Below are 21,801 nucleotides of genomic sequence, written 5' to 3'. Positions count from 1 at the left end.
ATAATCCCCTGTGCAGGTAACAAAAAAAAAATCTATTGTCACAATTCCACTGCGGGCTCCAAATATCAGCTCAAGTGGTCTTCTGAGTGTGGTATAGCATGTTGGTGCAATATCATATGAGGTTAGGAGAGCAAAATATAACTGATGGAACCTGAGGTCAGCAAGATCAGCCGCTGATATTTCAGAACTGAAAAAACGTCAAAAACTTCTGGTCTTTTACAACATATTTACAACAAATAATATTTAATGTAGTGTATATAATTAATAAATGTTCTACTTTTACTAGTCGATTTTTCCTCAAAAAGCTTCTTCCCTGATGTGGATCTTGTGTTTTTTCTTGTGCTGCAAGCTACAATCAATATGGACATGCTCAAATTTTCTTAAAAAGTCCGTTCATATTGTCTGTGTGTTCCCCAGAGAGAGAGAGCATAAGAAATTAAATGAAAGGGCAAGGGATAGAGGGATAAACAGAGAAAGAAAGAAAGAGATTTTCAGCTGTGTTGCTCTCAGCAGATGATCTTATACGTCTTTAGAAAAACCAAGCCCTCTTTTTGTGCTCCTAACCTCATTAAGCGTTATTGCGGTCATTATTTATATATTTTAATAAGACGTCTGTGTGAACCTCCCAGCATCTTTGCTTTATGACGCCCTGCATCTTTCCTAATCACTTCCTGCCATAAGCAACTTCAGACCACTTGCAGGATGTGAGGTAAACTGACACCCATTATATTCAACAGGCCATTTAAGTATTGTGGTTACACAGAGGCAATGGGATTGATTGGAACTCTACAATAAGCACATTTCCTGTATACTTACTTACGTTACCAAATTACATAACCCTTTCAAACAAATGTCCTAAGAATGAACAGTTACATAGCAGCTACTTTTAAGAAATTATTAGAAAAAAAATGACTGGACATTAGTAGGAAACTAAGGGATCTGTAAAATAAAGTGTTGCCGCATATGAATATACACCCATATCTGTGATTCAAATTAAATATTACAAATGTCAAACACTTTTTTAAGATCTCACAACATAAAGAGGCAAGAAGCCATAGGGAAGAGCATGATGCAGTCTCCCCCTCTGTGTTCAAACCAGTCCATCTCCCACCACTCCATTGTTGAGTTTTTTCAATATTGGCTGATTTATTTTGTTGACACAGTGTTTTCTGTGGACTGTGCATTTTTCCCCTGCTGCCAGCTGCAATTCACAGTTTTTTCCCCCCTTACAGCTTTAGGCTGTTGTTTCCTGACCAAAACCAGACCCATTATTTCTCACCCAGAATGCACTGGAAAGAACTGCTCTGCCACAACTTGCCACCAGTGGCCCACATGGGACAGTAAAACCGTTCATGTTTTAATATATGACAAATCAACAAATTATATGTTGACAGGGTGAAATGCAAAAGAGGGTTCCTCCAATATATCAAGGGCGCTTTTTGGCTCCTCATTTGCAAATTCACCGGCATCTTTTAACTTTCAAGGACATTTCTGCTCCATTAATTTTTTCAGGCTGTACATAATGCAGTGTGCATATGCATGTGAGCATGCAGTCTCAGCCTTGTGTAAATGAGCTAACTGACAAGGGTGACAAGTTTGTGTGCGTGTCACAAATTTGGTTTTCTTGAGTTAGTCGAGAGAACAAGCACAGAGATCCTGAGACAGTCATTAAACTTGATGCATGTTTGAAATTACAAAGCACCTCAGTCATGAGTTAAGTGTATTGCACAGTCCTCACTGTGTTTCTGCAACTTCCCTGCATTCGTCATTTAATTAATTTACAAAATGAACAGGTACTCGTCACTATGACAGATTTTGTTCTGAAAGCCTCGCTGCCTTGCAGGGATGCTATTTGAATTAAAAGTTGGCCAGGCCTGTTTCATTCACACAGTCTATAGAGGCTTTAATTAGTTCATTGTGCAGTAATTAGCATTTATCAATAATCAGGACCATTGTGCGCTGATGTTTTTACATTACGGTTTTATCCAAAGTGGCTTACAATAAGTGCATTTAACCTCCATACAAACAAAAACTAGATGTGATGAAACATTTTAAGTGAGTCCCTCACTAACAAACAACTGCAAACATTATTTACATGTCAGTTTTGGTGATTATTCATTATTTAGTTCATTAACTCTATTGCACAGTCAAATTTTGACCTGAATTTTAAATGCTGGAAACAAACAAACTGCTGTTCTGAGAGTGTGTTTACTTCGTTTGACATGGATTTGGATTTTTTAAATTTATTTTGCATATTCATGTTTGGATCTCTGTGTACCTGATGTAAAGTGGGACATCCAAGTGCAATCTTATTGGGTTGAAGTAACAGCAGCACACAGCATGTGTCCTTCTCTCACAAACTTTTCTGTTTGAATTTTCTTGTTTGTACTTAAAATGCTACAATTTATGTTTCACTTGGGGGCATCGCAACGAGCTGTAAACTCTGTAAACATCGAACTTTTAACATTGATATAGCGGATGTGTTTTCAGTTCCTATTCAGGGGTCCTATTTCTGTCGAGTGGCGAAATCCAATATTCACCTTTCTTTAAGCTGTTTTGACGTCTGCCAAAATACCTTTAGCTGCTAAATGCTCCACTTCGTTCACCAGCTAGTCTATAACGTTATTTGTCTGATGCTTGTGTGCTGAGTGTAGTGGGTTTTTTGAGCTTTTTCAATGAAAACAGCTGCTTGATGAGAACATAAAGAATGACAAACAGCAAAGTTGTGGGCCGTAAAACCAAAACAATTAGCTGAAAGATGCTAAAATTCCTTTGTTAGCTTCCTTGGAGTTGAATATTCTCTGTGAGTTCATCACTACAAGTGACCTTTTTCACATTACATGTACATTAGTTATCTGATGCATTGTTAATATAGAACTATTGATTAGAGCAGCTTTAAAAAGAAGCAGTTCTAGATACAGAAGATTTTACAGACAAACTTTAGCATCAGCACGGATGACTGATATTGAATAAATCAGGGCTGCTTGATAACTGGGATTAAGTGCAGGAAGCGATTGGAAACGCTGACCTCTGACTGACCCTCCTGAGTGGAAAACCACTGGGGTGGATCACTGGCTGTCTGGGAAAATATGGGTGGGGTAATTGAATTGAAAACACTCATCATCTGCCATCAACAAGTCCAGTTGATCCACTACAGCAGCTCAGTGACTGACAGCAGGAAACTGTGGTTGTAGCGCTCCCTGTTGTGGTTGTTGGCAGCATCCCGTAATGTGTGCAACAGTGTGTGCGAGGCAGGGCAGCGCTGACAGAAATGTGTGTTTAGTCAGTCCTGATGGGGAATATTTCAAAACAAAACAGGCTGTAAGGAACAATGTGAAATGATACCAACATTGATAAATATTTCAATGCCTCCAAAAGTTGCTTCATTACAAAGCCTTTTAACGTACTAAGCAGATGAGATTTGGACCATCTGGAGTTGGTTATCAACTTCAGTGAAATCGATAATTAACCATCTCAACAAGCTGGAGGATAAAACTGACTGCAAAACAAAAGCTGCTGAAAAATGCATGCCATCAACATCTGAGCTGTCCTGAAAGCTCAATGTGCTCTTAAAACTTTTTTCTTTTTCAAAAGGTTTTTCAAGGCCTTAGAAATTCTTCTACATGCACCTGTTGAACGTGATGGAAAGCTCTTCAGTCACATCTGCTTTCAGCATTTTCAGGGCAAAGCAAAGACGTGTAAATTTCGGTTACAGTGTCTGAAAAAAACCTGTTGGTCAGTTTTGCTCAGGGAAATAGAGAAATACGAAACAACACTATTCAACATGCTACTTCAAAAGAAGCTGGGGATGCCAATGGAGAGTTGTCACAAGATAAGATTGAGAAAAAGTGACAGCTACTCTTGCAAGATCATTGAGCAAATGGGTAATTTTTAGGAATCTTTAGCGAAAAGACCAATCTTTTAAGAAAGGAATAATCAGCATTTTTGTTTTATTTTATTTTCTATTTTAGTTCTGTTAAAAAGAGCACTGGGGCTCTGAGGTTTACAACACTGGTCCTCAAACCCACATACACTGAACCACTTCAGTCGGGGTGGGTAGAGGCCGCAGTGAAGGTTTTCCACTCTTACTCTACATTCAAGCAGTCATTTATCATGCCCTTGTTGACCTCTCTTTCCCTACTGCCATCAGAAGTACTATTTTGTTACTGTAAAAATTCAAGTGAGGTTTGTGAAGTCAAAGATTAAAGAGACGAAAAACCTTGTAAAGTGAACAAAAATATACAGTGAAGTGGTGCATCTTTGTGCATTACTGTTTTCTGTATATGTACTCTGGCAGACAAGTTTAACGCAGCATGTGTGAGTTAACCATTGACTGTATACAAAGATGGACGTCATGACAGCTCCCCAAAAGTGAAGCCAAAACATCTGGATCGCCCCCTGCTGGCTGGCTGCAGTATAGATTATAAGTCCCACCCCCTCCATGTTAGCGGATGGGACATGAGCCAAACTAAAAAATCAAAGTACACGTCAAATCAATTTTTGGTGGTTTCTGTCATTTTAGGTAGTTCTTATCATGCTGATGTTTGTCCAAGTGTGCATTTTTCTGGTATGTGTGTGATGACAGCTGTGACCGCCCGACTCTACTGCGCAGACTCTGACTCCAAATAATATCACACAAGCAAGATGGCCGCTCCTGGAAAGAAGACATTTTGGCAGGAAGTTGAGAGGTGTCGTCTATATTTAGACAGTCAAGCGTAAACTAACACTCATGATTTAGATTTATTCGTCCATATTAAATCCTTTGCAACCCCCTCTTAGCGTGTTCCTCCTGCTCTACAAGTGGACACTTGCTTGAGGTTTTTCATTTTGCCAAGTTACAAGATAACATGAAGAAGGAAATGAAAAAAACAACTACTGGAACATATTGCTATTTTTAAATGAACAATAATATTTGGGATTCAAACTAAAGCTTGACAGATGCTGGATTTGTTGAGGCATATTTATATTTATATATATTTATATTGATATTTGAAAGTGATACTTCTGTTAACGCAAGCACATAGCAAAAACAAACATTTTTGATGAAGGATGTCTTAAATTAGATTTTTAAAGACAGTGTGTGGGCAGTTCAAAAATAAACTTGCCCCTCTGGAGGACAAACTATAATGGAATCACTGTTTCTAAATTACCTCATACGTGAGTTTCAAAGTTCATTCTTGACCTTGAAACCACTGCAGCTTTTTCAGTGTTTTGGGGTAATTTATGTCCTTATTAGTTGTTCTCAGTCAACAGTGGAGAGATAACGGGGATATGAGAGGAGGGAGATCGAGATCGACATGCATCAAAGGTCCCTGGGTGAAAGAGCATGAAGATCATGTGATATGATTGAAAGCTACCTCAAACATATCTTTGGCATGTTTGTACTGGAAGTTTTAGTTGCACATGTACATGTATGCTGATAGGATGCATCATTAGGACTCTAATTGAAGCTGTATGCATCCCAACTCAATTAAATATAGAGCACAGTTATGGTGTCTGATTAAACGTGAGAAAATGGGTTTAAAAGGCAAACTGAAATATTACATTTAATGCAGCGACACAAAAACAAAACATAATTAAAGACACAAACAGCTGCCAAATTCAATTTAATTTTGCGTATTTCATTCTTGCCTTTTGTGTTCAACCTCTGACTTCTCTCCGTCTCCTCAAGTAAAAGGTAAATCTTCTTCCACCTCACCTCTACCCAGCACTTCCTGCTCTCATGTCATCACTTACATGAATTTTCTCTCTGCTCCTCTCATGCTTCTTGCTCTTTTTGTCTCCGGCAGTTCTCTCCTGGTGTCTCAACAGTAATCTGGTCAGTGTCAGTCTCTCTTTCCCTCTACATGCCCTCTGAAAACCAATTAACCCTATCAGCCATATCTGAGTATCACCAGATAAATCCATCGCTGCTCCCTCTGTGTGTGTGTGTGTTTGTGTGTGTTTGTGTGTGTGTGTGTGTGTGTGTGCTGGCTGATGAAGAGCAACATATACGTCTCTCCCAGGTCTGGTCACCATACACACACACTCACAACACACCTGGACTGTTGCCATGGAGATGGATTAAGGACCAGCCAGTGCCCTGCCTGAATGATTGTCACCAGACAATGAGTCTATGTGTGTTTGAATATAATGTGTCCATGCCCGTGCACACATTTTCGGTGTGTGTGTGTGACAGGATTTATCAGTCTCCTGCAGATAGATGGAGGTGGGGCCTCTCATCCTATCATTTGGCCGGTAAGTCAGTGCGGGGAAAGAGAGACCACAGGAGAGGTAGAGAGATTTCACCTTATCTCACAGTTGAATGCGTGCAAGTGTGTTCATGGTTTCCTGTGCATATATGTGTGTGTGAAAGCTAGTTATCTTCATGATGAAAAGAGAATACACCGTTCGCTAAACCCCTCCCCTAAACAGTGATTAACAAATCATAGCTTTGCGAACATAACTATGGCATATATAAATATGTCAGACTTGTCAAGCATTGGATTTCTGACGGGGTCAAGACTCCAGCAACACTTGTAGTACTCAACAAGTTTATTATAAGAAAAACGTGTTTCGGCTTGCGTCCTTCATCAGGGTCAACATATGCCACATTACAAAGAACATGTAAATAAAATAGTATGGCCTCATGTTAAGTGTTGCTCAAGTTTCGACCTCTTCAGACTTCAGACACCTCGGAAATAGTTGAAGTTGTGCCAGTAATCGCAACTAAGCTTTGGATTTCTCTCATGGATGTACTAAAGAGAGCTGGATACGGCGTCGCTACTCAGCCTTTCTGCCGATTTGTTCTAGTGGCCACTTGCGGTACTGCACGGTAAAACTGCAAACCTCGAACAGCAAACAAAGTCAATTATTATTATTTGTATTATGAATTTTTAATCCATGAAAGTTTTATATTGATTTAACTTTCCCTGAGCTGAGAAAATTTAAAATTTAAAATTTTAACCGTAAAATACAGAAGCAAACCCAGAAGCTAGAAGACTGATCTAACTTATGCGCTCAACGAGCAGTTTTCAGAGTGAATGGGTGCCATCTTTGAGTCCAGTATTCAGTTTCTATAATACATCCATGATTGAAGCCGTGTGCCTGTGAGCTGCAGTAAGAGCAAAATAGTAAGAGCAAAAGTATAATGAATGGATTAAACTATGTGTTTGAGCTGCAATCATTAGCATGTCTGGCTAACTACCAACAGTAGCAACCAAGTGTTACTTCCAAATCACAGGAGCATGTCATTGACTAACTACATTTGTTTTCGAGGTTATAAAAAGCCTTGTTTATGACTAACACATCCACTGTGTAGTGCACTATGCGGAAGCCAGTCCTGGATGCTACTATACCAGAAAGTAGGGTCATTTATGTGACTCTCCCCTGCTTTTTATTGGATTTGGGAAAGTTAACACTCCAACAACCTGAGCAAACTAACTCTAGAAGTCTTTAAGTTCACCAAACACATTAGTTAGTTCTCATCCTAAAAGCCTTTTCTCTTGTAAAAGAGCAAAAAGTGAAAACATACGATTACCTTACACAAAGTAAGTATAACAGTATGTTATAACAATGTAGGCCAAGCACAGTACATTTTTCTGTATCATACTTAGAGTAGGATTAAATAGCTCTATACCACAATATAAGAACAATGCTGTTTCAGCTGGTGAGGATGCTGACTGGAGCTGGAGCTAATGTTAGCTTAATTAGCATGCTAGATACAGCTAATACAATCTGCTAGCAACAGTTGTCATTTCAGCCAATTTCTGGTGGTAAATCTGGCACTGTTATCGTTGTAAACTGCATATGTGCCGTGCGCGATACAAAGCCTGACAGGCGTAGCAACAGGAAGTATTTTAAAGGTTATCAGGGCTTAGCAAATGGCTAATAGGTATTAGAAAAGTACATGAGAGAGAAAAGGAGAAAGAAAGCTGCTGTGTTCATTAGTTCCTGTATGAACATTTGTGACTAAATGCACTCACCCATGCGTTATTAATAAAAGATGATGATACCTTCATTCCATCGCCACCTGGGAAACAGGAGGCTCATCAAAGCTTGATTAGATACTGCAGTCAACCATGCACAAACACACACACACACACACACACACACACACACACACACTCAAACACACCAGCATATGTATATCTAATTCATAACCTTACAGTCTTCAATCATATTCGCAACTGCATGTTTCCTGGTTTATGAGAGCCTGGCATAGAGCGCAAAGAGTGAGGAGGGAAGAGCGCGACAGAGTTGGCATGGGGCCAGAATAACTAATTTGCTGTAATGACTTTCTGGCAGTCTGGACACAGAGGAGCTTCCACATAAAGCGAAAGGCCGGGCCCCGGCGGGCAATTCAATTACCATTCCGCCTTTGTGAAGTCAATAGCCACAGATCAGGGCAACATCAACACAACAGCCGGTGATGATATGCTGCTCTGCTGCACTGAAACAATGAAGCAAGTAATTTGTTGTGAGTAAATAAGTACAGGACAGCACTCATATATACTGTATACAGTAGCTTTTGTTTTATTGCAGGGATCTCGACCAAGATGTCCGTATGGAAATAAAAAGTGAAACTAGTTGTTTTCTTTTTATTTCTGGGTTATTGTGTGGAGGATTCAGCACATAATTAAAAATGTCAGAGGAGAACATATTTAGTATTGAGTATTGTACTGTTCTGTGTTTTATATTTCATATTATGTGCAAAATAGAGTTTGTGAAAATCAAAATTCTTCTGCCCACTGTATGATACACTGACTCATAAGGTAAATGCAATGGTTTTATTCTTAATTAAAAGTTATAATGATTCAAAAGGTTCACTTGAAAGGTCAGATATTCTCAAGAGGCCGAAGCTGAAATAACACTGGAAATGAAAATCTCATCATATGGTGTGATTTATTGTTGAGCCCAAATTCACACAGAATACTCAAACCAGTAGAAAATGAAAAACATGAAATGCATTTTGAATACATTTAATACCATCTAAAAAAAGTCCCATTTATGCAAAGTTCAAACAACTGCATAGTCTGCACGACCATCTGCAGTACCTACATGAAATATACAACCAAATAAAAATACATACACATTTTGGAAGAGTCTAGTGATATTATTTATGTTTTTTGTCGACAAACCTCATGAAAAGAACACAACCGGCGAATAATTCATTGTGATAACATGTACTGTTTTGTTTACTTTGTTCCTCTGTACTGTATAAATCTATTTTTGTCTAAAAACTATTAAAAACACATCAGTGGGCCACACTGTTGCACTGGTTGACAGTTTCTTCATGGGCATTGTAGAGTTTTCTCCTTTTTCCTCTGAGTAGCTTTAAAGAAAAATTATTTTCATGTTCCACTGTCTGATAGAATCACATTAGAGAAGTGTGAAATGACTAAATATACTGTCAGACAAATAAATTGGTCAATAAGAAATTTGTCAGGGCATGAAGCCATCACAGGCAATGTTGCTAATTAATGAGCAGGACAACTTTGTGGCGGTATTTGATGTTTATGAGGTACTTTGATATGTCAGGTATTTAATATGCTGGATTAGTCAAGACAAAACCCTGTGTTTATTTAATTTTTGTATGATTTTATACATATCACCCACCTTCATATATTGTATCAGCTTGTTCCAGGTCTCCGTTTAGGCTACATGATGTTTACAATGAGTGAATTCTTCTAAGCCAAGACTTAATGTTTTTATGACTTCCCCCATATGCAGCCTGGAACATTTGTTATCTTTGGAAACATTTGGATATCCCCTAGAAATAAAAATGAGGTTCTATGAGATTTGAACAATGTTTGTAATATCTTTCCCTCTAGCTGGTGAGTGAGGTTTTATAGTTTCTGGCTCAACCTTGCTATCTTTTCAGTGCATCATTGTCTACATTATGTTAGCATCAGCCTCCCACGTCCCTCTGTATTGAAGCACTGAGTATATTTGGGCCCATTAGGCCACATTCAGACTGAAAACAGCCTTGTGTTAAAACAATGCAAGAGGCTGCGTTGGTGGGATCGTGTTGTTAAAGGTACCGGTGAGACAATGAAATACGATACATTTAAAGGCTTATCAGACAGACAGAACAGTTGAATATTAATAGTAATATTCAGTGTAATATTCGGACAGGCTTTTAAAACTCTGGAAAGTAATCACGACAGCAACTGTTTTATCTTTCATTGTGACAGTCGCAAGGTAAAAAGCTGAAACACGGCGTTCACGTTACAAAGTAATCCACCAGGAATGTGTGATTGCATGAATGTGATTGGCCAAACCAGTGCCTTTCCGGATGACGTTGGTTGCGTTGCAGCAAAAGATGAGCTTGGCTCAACTTTTTTCCCAGACCACCTTGTGTTGTTTTGCCTGAGCTCTCTGCGTTGGCACACCTGCTGTGTTTTCATGCAGAGGTAATGTCAGTCTGAATGCCGCTAGGCGCCCCGAAATCTGGGTTTATTTTGCTGTAATGACGCCAAGAAAACAAGCTGCATAGTTGCAGGCATGAGATACAGAGAGCATACTGTGTGGTGTTACAAACTAGAATACACTTAACAGCGTCCTGACATGACAGCATAAGTAAGAAAGAGGGAGAGAGGAGAAAAGAATGACTAGCGTTGAAATGGATATATGAACGTGACAGCATAAGCCAAAGAGGAAGTGGGTCAGAAAGAGAGATACAGACAGAACAAAAGATTGATGGACAGAAATAAAGGGAGAGAGAGAGAGAGAGAGAGAGAGAGAATGAGATGAGGATGATGATGATGATGATGACAGAGTAGCTGCCAAGAGAAATGACAGCAAAGGTTAGTACTGCCCTGCAGGAGTTGGCCGGCATGTGTCACTCAGAGAAAAAGCAGACTCATACAGAAAACACACCCCCCCCCCATACACACACACATGCACACACACACACACACACACACACACGCACAGATACTGTACTTGGGAGCTGCCACCTGACATCTGCAGTCAGGAAGAGTGGCATGACAAAGGATAGTGGCAGGGAGGTGGAGGGCAGAGAATCAAACCTACCTGACATTTGACAAATATGGGGCCAGATGGTTGCTGCGGCTTGTTGCTTTGACCTGCTGTGCCAGACCTGCTCTCATAGACATATGGGGCTCTGGTTGTGACAAAAACAACTGTGATACTGTAAAAACCAAAAGAGGGGAGCTCTCCAGAGGGAGAGGAGTCTCTCTCATTTTCTCTCTCAGGCTTCACAGCCCTAGCGTGCCTCATCACATCTAACCTTTCCAGCATCAAGGGCAGTCAATACACACAAACTCTAACACTCTCAGCTGGAAACTATAATCCTCCAAATCACCTTTGTTACAGTGTTAGCTATCAGGCTCCAGGCTGCTCTGACTCATTTTGAACATGAAGCTGGACAGTAAAAAGTTAAGAAAAAAAACAACAAAAAGCCCCTAAATGCATTTACAACAAACAATGCATATCAAATATCCACTAAGGGAAAAACAGACAAGATGTAGGAGTTTATTACAGGGATGCAAACAGGTAAGGGGTGAAAAAGGTGAGAACATTTCATAGATAGAGAAAACCTTGAAAGAGACAGAGAAAATTTTGAAAGATATTCACTTTTCATGCTCATTTCTAGTTACTTTTAAGTATATTTGCATCTGCCTGAAAACTAATTCTAACAGCTATTATGGGGTAAAACAACTCTACATGAAACACATGAAAGGAATCAACAGATGTGGTGGCTGAATACATCAACAAGACAAAAACAAGAAGACAACAACAAGATTAAAAAAAAGTATGAAGGAAATCGGCTTATAGTAGCTTCTTTATGAATAATCTTCCACTATCAGGCATATAAGCTTATATCTGGTCTATGTGCATAATTACATATGACAAGTAACATAAATGCAAACGTGATTCCAAACTTTGTTTACTGTAATAAAACTACAATAAAACTATGAAAGGAATAACGCTATTACCAAGGAGGAAACAACAAAGTACATTATTACCGTAATACATTAATACCGTAGTTTATTTTACTTTATGTAAAATAAACTCTAAGCTAAGGTGTCTGTTACTGCCGCGTAATACTTCATCTGACCCGTATCCTGGTGTGAGGTTTGAAGTAAACAGATACACTTGTAGAAATCGTTGAAAACCGTCATTTTCATGCCTCCCGCCATCATGATAGCACCATATCCCTCCTCTTACGTTTAGACCCGCCCTTTCCTCCATTCACATTTATGAAGCTAGAACCAACAAATATTCAGCCTTTTTGCTTTATTATCAAAATTGTTCACAATTCATTTTCTGTCAATTGACTGATTAAGAATTGATCACTAATACTTGACGCCACTCACTGTTACAGGCCACCGCTCCACCAGAAAAAGATGGAGAATATATAGAACAGGGGTGTCAGGAGTTCATGTAATCGCACACGTAATCTTCAAGTCTAGACAGAGGCCCTTGATGTACGTCATCCCCTCTATGTCACCTTAATGCCAGATAGAAACATGAGTGTCGGGCTCATTTACTGCAATCGTTTAAAAAAAAAAAAGCCATCTCAGACGCTATGAGATGTGATGTCACATCCTCCTAAATAGTTACATAAAGTAGGTTGATGGAAACACACACTAACTCTCATTTTATTTTACAAAAAAATTAGAAGTTTGCTTAAAACTTGTGCCACATGGAAACATAACTTGATGCTCATATCACACCTTCCTGCCCTCCTGCTGTGGACTCAATCTTTCTCTCTCCGGTTTCCACCTCCTCTTTATGTCAGGTAATACACACACACACACACACATACACTGGAACAAATGCACAAAGGCTGGGTTACACGCTGCATGTCCCTCAAATCAGCAGTTCGATACAGTCAGATGACTCATCCTTCCCCACTTCCCATCAGGACCAATATGGGACACCATCTGCCTCGCCCTACTAATGGTAGAAACTTCTCCAATTTCTCCATCACTTTGAGACATTGCTCGTCTTGTGTGTGTGTTAGAGAGTGTGTGTGTGAGTTTGTATTGAAGCAAATGAAGAATGAGTTACTGTATGTTCCTGTCGCACTGGAAGAATCTGGAAACATTCTTCTTACTATAAGAGACAAAAATATGACAAGCTGATTATGAGATCATGATGGTATCATTATTTTCCTGCTATTGTTTTTTTTTTTTTCTATTAAATTATTTCTTGAAGACAGATTTTGTGGTAGTGCCAAATATTATGAACAAATCAAAATTTCAAGTTCACCATAGCACAGTTCACCACTAGATTTCAAGACATCAAGAGTGAGTTGTGATGTTGTATATACATATATGTACTGTATGTATAGGGCTGCAAGCAATGGTTTTTTTCATTGTCAGTTGATCTGCTGTTTTTTTCCTCAATTAAAGGACTCAAAGATATTTAATCTGTCACATAAAACACGGGAAAGTGGCAGATTAGATGAAACTGAGGTATTATTATCCAACTGTGAACCTCTACAGAGCTTTTTTAGCCTCTTTTAGCTCATTGTTTTGGTTTAACAACCCACATATTTACTATAGTCAGAGTCACTCTCATCAGTCTTTTTCCAGTAGAAACATATTAGCGATTTGTTGGAAAAACAAGCTCTGAAAAGCTCTCACTTGCCAAGCATCAAACAGCAGACAGACTAGCTGATGAATATATCGCAGTATCTAGCGAGGCAAAGGCCCAGATAGTTTTCTCAGTAGTCATTATGGGCCGTAACATGGCTCAAAGGAGAGTGATTATTATATAACTGTATTTAAAAATATTACATTACTCAGACAGAAACACAGTTCCCAGTGAATGCTAGCAAGCTCCATGTCTGCTGGAGTGTAAATAGGCAATGTTTGGCTTGTTGTTGAGTTGTTCCATCCAGACACAGAGCAACATCTACATTTGTTGGAGTAGTGTTTGTGTCCACCTGACGTATATAAGTCCAATATTCACCATCGTTTTGGTCTCTACCAGTTCCTCAGAAAAGTATTCAGCTGTGCATCTGCTTAATGCTCCTACATGTTAACTAGCTAGTTGCTAATATTGCTTACTTTGTCTGTGCGGTGTTTGTTATTGTGAAACTCACAAGATAATGAAAAGTATTTGTGAAGAAAACGTAAAGTAAAAATGTTTTCAGTAAAAACTTCTTTCTGCTGATGCTGGAAACAATTGATGAAAGCAGTGAGACCAAAACAGTAAAGTTGCAGGCTGTAAAACCAAAACAATAAGCTGAAAGGAGCTAAAATGCTCCACAGAGCTGAGAGGAACAGCAGGGTTGGATAACGTGGCCTTGTTACTAGGAGTGACTCCTTTCATATAACACACAGTCATTTGATCCATTATTAATATAAAAATATTGATTAGTGCAGCATGTTGACAAGTTGAGGACCCAACCTGGGCTCATGTGGATTCCAAAATAACATCACAGCTTATGTTTTATTTATTGTTTAAGCCTGGGTCATGAATTGAGACCCCATTTCTTGAGCCTGTACCTCTGAAGCGAGACTAGATTTCCCATTTGACTTCAGAAAAAACTGTCACCTTGAGGCTTCCCTCCACATGCACCCAAAAGCTTCTGTTGTGATTTTTACCAGGTCACATAATGAAAACCCATCCAGTGAGACGAAACCCTGTGAAGAAGAGAGCTCTTCATTTTTATCAGTCAGAGGGCCTGACATTAGAAATTTAGTCTCACCCCAAGACTCAGGCTTTAGAGCTCTTTGGTCTCCTCCTGTGGGATTCTGTCCCATGAAAATGTACTGTTACTGTTGTCAGAGAAGAAGGTGAGAAAACACATTTCCAATTGAGAATCACCACTGTGAAGAATGCCTGCCACATAAACAACAAAAACAAATAATCTACTTGTAAGTGCGACCACGAAGGAAAATTATATTATATGGTAAAGACGGGGATGAGGCCATGAGTATTACTCCACATCCTTCCTTTCCCTTCCTTCTTTCTTTCTGCCTTTCTTTCCTTCGGCTGATGCTGTCCTGGGTCAAGAGCTACAACCTTTCATGTCACAAAGTCTTTAATGATGGGGATGCTTCATCAGACAATTAGATTTTGTCATCTGCTTCATTGGTTAGACATCACTTATTAGCATATCCTCTCTTACTCGCAGTCATTAACAGCATTGTCCCTTGAAAAAGAATAAAACTGTTTGCTATTCCCAGCTGCTTCTAAGCTCACGTTTGACAGCCAACCTATGACATCTTTCGAAAACAGTTATGTTTATTTTTTGTACTTGAATCAAGTGCAAGTTGCACCACTTCTAGACAATTAAATTAAGCTTACATCAGCTGTTCTTACCATCATGAGGGTGTAAGGACAAGTATAAAGATCTAATCAAAGCCGATAGCTGTCCAAGGAGGATTTATTAATTAGTATGTTGGTGTGAGAGGAGGGAGGCATAGAGAGCCTGGGAGTTGTCAAGGCTTTTTGGTAACATGGCTGCAGTGTAATGCGGTATGAATCCTAATCAGCACTAATTAAAATATTTTAAGTCATAGCAGCCATCAGGAACTTTCTCATACATCTCTTTTCTTCCTCCGGTCTCTCTCCCTACAGTACATCTTCTCTTTACTTATTATCTAGTGATTAGTGAACGGTTTACTTCACTTATTATCAGTGCGTCATTGGATGCCGATAAGCTCCTGATGAGGCGAAAAAACATAAATCACACTTTTATAACAAATGTTCAGTGGATGTACTCTGAAGAGACAGGCAGTATGATCTATTAGGATGTTAAAGCTGCTCCATATTATTCATAGCCATGTATAGCTGGGGTCAACAACATGGCCGCTCTGGGAATGAGAGGTCTAAAAGCGCAATATCATTCTAGATAAATTTTACTGCCTTCAGCTGAAACTCTTCTAAGTGAATTATGTGCCATATGTTAACTTGATGTCTACGGAAGGCCAAAAGGATCATAAATGTCTTTGGCGTGGATCTGCAACCCGAGCTGGAGGAAACTGCTTAGCTGAATATTGCTCATGATATGGAGCATCCATGCTGGATGATAAAGTTTCACACACAGGCAAGCTTCAGCTGAATAATCTGATTGGTCAAAGCGGCATTTCACAAGCTAACTGTACTTAGCTTTCTTTAAGGAAGCTATTGTACTTAGTTTTCTGTATTTGTACCCAATATGGTATTGTAAATGGACATGACAATGTGTCACCCATAAATGATCCTTTTCAAAGGAAGAGAAGGGGAATGACATGCAACAAAGGTCTCTGGCCAGACTCCAACCATGGCTGTTGTGGTTTATGGTCGTCACCTTAAACCCCCAGCTCACCAAACCAAACCAAATATTTTCATATGAAAACTTTTTTGTGATTTAACAAAATATGTCTTCTTAAATGCATATGTTTACTTTTGTATTACCACAACGACTGCAAAAGCTCTGTGAGGTTGTACTTGAGCTAAATGCAATGACAACACTAACATGCTGATGTTTAGAGGGTATAATGTCCTCTGTTTTAGTTTAATGTGTTAGCATGATAGCTAATATTGGCGAATTAGCAATAGAAAAAGTTCTGTACAAATGAGGCTTCGTTGTGCAGGTATTAGGTTAAAAACCAACTTAAATTTTGACCTGCTGGTGGTGCTAAATGACAAACTAAGGAATCACCAAAGTGATTTCTTTGGGGAAATTAAATGTCTGTATCAAATTTCATGGCAATCCATCCGATAGCTTACTTGTTGAGATGTTTCACTACAAAAACACAATTGTTAACCTCATGGTGGCACTAGAGGAAATGTCTGTACAAAATTTAATCCAATAGTTGTTTGAGAGATATTTACAGACCAACAGTGCAATCCCCCCGAAATAAGTAAACAAGAACGATTCTATAAGTGTTCTCGTTGGTGCAAACTCACAAACAAAATGCTACTAAAGAGGTCTTGACGTTCAACACCCAGCCCAACTGGTAACTGCTGTATAAAAGATGTAATGTCATTCGTTCCTGTGATTACAGGTACTTTGGGTACTTTGCGCTGTATAAAGCTGCTTCTCTTTTCACAGTGAAGCACGCCATTTCAATACAAATCGAAAATACCAAGGCATGTTTTCTTCGTATTTTTGATTTTCACAAAAAGCAAGTGGTAAGAGGAAGAAAAATAATCTATTTTGATGTGTTTTGTAGTGAATGGGAGGCCATATAACCTTTGGATCATAAGTGGATGGAAGCATGTTGTTCTGTCATCCACTAAAGTAATATCCCTGCGGTTTGCCCTGCCATAGCTAAGTACAGAGCTGAGATAGGAGACAGAGAGGAGATAAAGAGTTTTCAGACTGAGCATTGCGAGGATAGAGCCCCATGGGGCACGTAAACCCAGATTGTGGCCAGTCAACTTACTGCACAGCAGGAATGGAGTGTGTTAGTGGTTGTGTGTGTATTAGGGATAATGATGCAGTGAAAATATGAAGCAGGGATCCCATCATCATAGAGAAATAGCAACAACACACCATAAACCACAACAGTAAAACTCAGAAGATTTTTTAAAAATCCAAATAAACAGGAAGCTTTTCTCATAAATAATACTGTGAATGAATGAAGTTGTGACACAAATACACTGAAAGTTTCATCTGAAACAACTGCAGAGGCTGGTACATATGCAAATTATTTGAAAAAAAAGAAAAAATTGGTCCCATCTGTTTGTTTTTCTGTGTTTTTATTTGCTTGATATTTAGACGGATATCTTTCAAACTCATTGATAGATTTTAATAAAATATGGTGGAAAGTTAGGCCATGGGAAAAGGAATAAATGATTAGTCTTTGGTGCAGATCTGGATCCAGAAAGCATCCCCATGTCACCATTTACCAAGAAATTTACATTTCAGCTCAAAACTCCTGATCTGCGAGTTGTAGAAGCCAAAATCTCCATTTTATGGATACATTGAATAAATTCAAATCTGTCAGCAGAGTCCCCTGCTAAGATTTTTTGGCAAAACAGTGTTTCTCATTCTGCTTCTTACTGTGAGTGATTAGATCCTATATGAACTTTGGTAGAATTTTCTGTCAAAGTTTGAACAGTTATGGTTATATCACATAACAGATGTCTGTGATTCTGTCTGTACTTTCCTCACTGCTTTGAAATGGGTGAGAAAAAAACTGATGTGACATGTTCCTGTTATATATTACATATCATCACAGTTTAGCAACATTTAAATCAAAATGTGAAGACGGTCGTGGGGGTTGTTTGCTTGTGTTGCCAACACTAACGATCCAATCCGATCCAAGTCCTGATGAATCCGTTTAATGTTTTTGAGTTTTAAACTCTTCAGAATGTTTTTTTCCCCAAACTTAAAGTTCAATTGTTACTTACTCAGTCATGCATATTTCATTTTAGAGAAAAATATAGAGATTTTGGTAAATCCATCCTTGTCCAGAGCCTTAACATTCCTGGACCGGATTAAGATATTACTAAACGTACTGTATGATTGCCACAATTAGCCAATCAGCATGATTGCCTGACACAACTGTATGTGATGATATTTTTTTATTTTTTATACCTGACACAGTGCTTGGATCTTCTGCTTGAGGAATAACTTTAACAAAATATGTCTAAAAATATGTCTAAAATATATATATATATATATATATATATATATATATATATATATATACATATATATACACACATATAGTCTCTATTGATGCAATATGGGAGTCTGTAACAGTAATACCAAAATATATTATAACTCAATATATCTCTAATGATATTGACAGGTAATACTTTCTTTCAGCACTTTTTGTCCAGCAGACATTTCAGCTGTCTATTTTTCTGATGCATTTTGTCAGCCTCAGCAGAGAGGCAAATGTGTAACCAGAGACCCATGCAATATGCAAAACCACATTGCAATAACATGTATCACTCATGCATCAGTCTTAAAACTAGGAAAATTTCTGCCAGCGTTTTTTCTAAGTTGTATAATTGTACTGTAATCCACCCCCTCTCAGCATCTTGTATATACACTTGAAGAAATTTACTTGCACTCAGCTGCCTTTGAAGTAATGCACTTAATAAGTATGCAAACTCTCACGTCGTCAAAACACCCTCTAAACTTTAAACTTGACAACATTTGCTAAGCAGTCAGTGTAACAGATATTCCACTTTTCACATGCTTAGAGAAATCTGACGTTTTTTCTTTCTCTATCATTATTATGTATTACACCAGTTTCGAGAGCAGTGACTTAATGATGCAGATGATGGAAATCAACTTTTATGATTGACAGATGATCAAAGTAGCAAAGATGAGACAGAGAACATCACTGGCTTCAAACACCATGAAATGCAAATAACCAAAGCATGTTCACTTAATCGGTAAAGTAGGTTCATAAGATCATTTAGCCCTACTGATCACAGAATATTGGCCACGTTTTTTTCAGAGATGCTACCATGCAGAAAGGCAGATGTTTAATGATGGAAGCAGAAGGAGAACAGCAACTCTTCAAAGACGTTTTGATGGTTTAGAGACATCAGTGAGGCAAAAACATGCTCCAGCACTATCAAACAGGACTGAGAAATCTCAACTCGACTCAGAGTTGGAAAAGTTAGTGATGCAGATTTTGAGAGAGACAGCTTGTTCCACGACAACGAGATCTGTGATAAGACAACCAACTAACTGGCATAGACTCTTTTAAATGTGTTGAAAATAAATATGACAGTTCCTACAAAGTTCAATGAGCTGTCGAGCCAATGTGTCACATATAATGTCATATGATTATATAATATGATCCAGCATGTTATTACGCTTTCATCGTACTACGCATTACTATTCAGGTTTTTCTAAATGTACTGGTAGCTGTTGTCGAGCAGGCACAGCTGTCTGTTTGCATTGCGACTGTATAATATTACAATCTTGTGATTGGTTCACAGCTTTATGTTTGGTTGTCTGTTCATTAAAAAAAAAAAATTAAAGGTGTGCTGTGACGTTTTCTTGAAAGCAAACAAAAGCTATGAATACATTCAGTGTCTCTCACCAAAATGCATTATGTGTATCCTTGAGCTCTAACACATGTTTAATACATTTCCTTCTTTATAAAACATTAAATCCTGCTATTGAGGATTTCTTGCTAGCAGGATTCTTCTTCACTGCCTCTGTTGGCACATTGCCTTGTTTGTTGGCGCCACCAACTGTCAATCAGTAAAATAGCATGAAATCGATGACGATGTGAATTTCGTGCATGTGCGTCCTGTTGTGCGTGCATGATATAAACAAAACCACTTGCAAAAACTGTGCTCCATAGCGCTACTAGTGGTCAAAAACTCCACAGGGTACCTTTAAGTTCAATGTAGCCAGCTGTAGTGACATCTGCTTACAAGGATTTCAGCATGATGACCAGAAAATCCTGCACACCGTTGATCACAACAAAATGTTGGTCCTCAGAACTTAATTATATGTAAAAATGAAGCGGTTAAATATATTGAAATGTCCTGCAGGATTGTTTTTCTCACAGTCAAGTTGTTGACGCTGTGCTTTTTACTGCATTTTAACGAAGGGCTAATTGTTTGAACAGCTTACCTCATTAAGGTAAGATCGCAATGTAATAAGTTCTTGCAAAAGTAAAAACAATATTTAAAAAAGCTGCTGATCACCAAGAAAATTATAATACAAAGGAAGAGAAATAGTACAAGAGAAAAGAAAAACCTAAGTGATCTCATATAAACAGCTTCTAAACACAAGGTTTTGTTTTGCACTTCAGGAGAATTATGTCACCTCTGTGCTCTTTAGGTCTGCTGAACGTACATTTATTCTAAACTGTAAACCTTTTTCATCTCATAAAACCCACACCGAACAAAGAGTTCCACATCTCATTTGTCTACAAATCTTACCAAACAGTCTAAAGCCATTTTCCTTTACGTTCCCTTCATTCCTTTACAATGTCTCCTGAGGAAACTGGCCAAAATACACTTTAATACTTGAATATATTTTTTCCACTTTGCCTTTCCATCGTGGTTTATAACACTTTCACATCACTCAGGTGAGCAGGTAGCCCAAGCAGTCACTCGGTGCCTTGATAACAACCTCCAGCTCAGCACATCTAAAACACAAGAACTCATTATACACTTCAGGCACAGCCACCTCCCTTAAACCCCCATTCACATCTCTGGAGAACCCATGACCGTCACTGACTCATACAAATTTCTTGGCACACACATCAGCAACACACTCAATTGGGACATCAATTGAGACTAAATTACCAAAAAAAAAAAAAGCCCAGCAAAGACTGTTTTTGCTAAGACAGCTCAAAAAATTCAAAGTAAAACAAAAACCTCCTCCTTCAGTTTTACATAGCCGGCATTGAGAGCATACTCACCTCATCCATATCAGTCTGGTACAGCAGCACGAACAGTCACACACGCAAAAAACTGCAGCACTAAGTCAATAAATCATCCAAGATTATTGGCACCTCTCTCCCATCAGTTGAATAACTAAACACACAATCAAAAGAGCAAAAAAGATCATCTCTGACCCCTCTCACCCTGCTCACCACCTCTTCTAGCTGATGCCCTCTAGGAGGCGCTACAAGTCCCTGCCCACTAAAATATGGACTCTGAACTCTTCTCACTAACGCTGACAGATGTACCTTCACTTAAAACCTCCGTGTCAACCTTGTAAATATTATCTGTGATTTCTATCTTGTGTTAATTTGTGAATATTGTCTGTTGTGTCGGTCATGTGGCTGATGAGATGCTGATATCCGTCTATGTTTGATGTTATCGACACTGTTGAATTGAGCTTACCCTCCATGCTGTTCTGAAAGCAAATCCCACTGATCTCGGTTGTGTGATCATTAATAAATGATTGATTAATAA

General features: G+C 38.6%; 1 protein-coding gene and 1 long non-coding RNA gene across 2 annotated transcripts in view; both read right to left on the bottom strand.

The window, feature by feature from the left end:
* Window positions 1-21,801, bottom strand: part of b4galt2 (UDP-Gal:betaGlcNAc beta 1,4- galactosyltransferase, polypeptide 2) — a 190,867-nt gene that overhangs the window by 44,796 nt on the left and 124,270 nt on the right. The gene's annotated exons all lie outside the window — the stretch shown is intronic.
* On the bottom strand, window positions 823-20,803 carry LOC122994259. Its single transcript, XR_006406544.1, has 3 exons — window positions 20,794-20,803; window positions 19,840-19,842; window positions 823-912 (listed from the first exon to the last, which is right to left on the bottom strand). It is a non-coding gene; the product is annotated as an uncharacterized LOC122994259 (long non-coding RNA).

Source organism: Thunnus albacares, chromosome 12 (assembly GCF_914725855.1).
Source record: "Thunnus albacares chromosome 12, fThuAlb1.1, whole genome shotgun sequence".
Classification (NCBI taxonomy): domain Eukaryota; kingdom Metazoa; phylum Chordata; class Actinopteri; order Scombriformes; family Scombridae; genus Thunnus; species Thunnus albacares.
The sequence above is the reverse complement of the archived record's forward strand: the minus strand, read 5'-3'. Positions and strand labels throughout refer to the sequence as shown.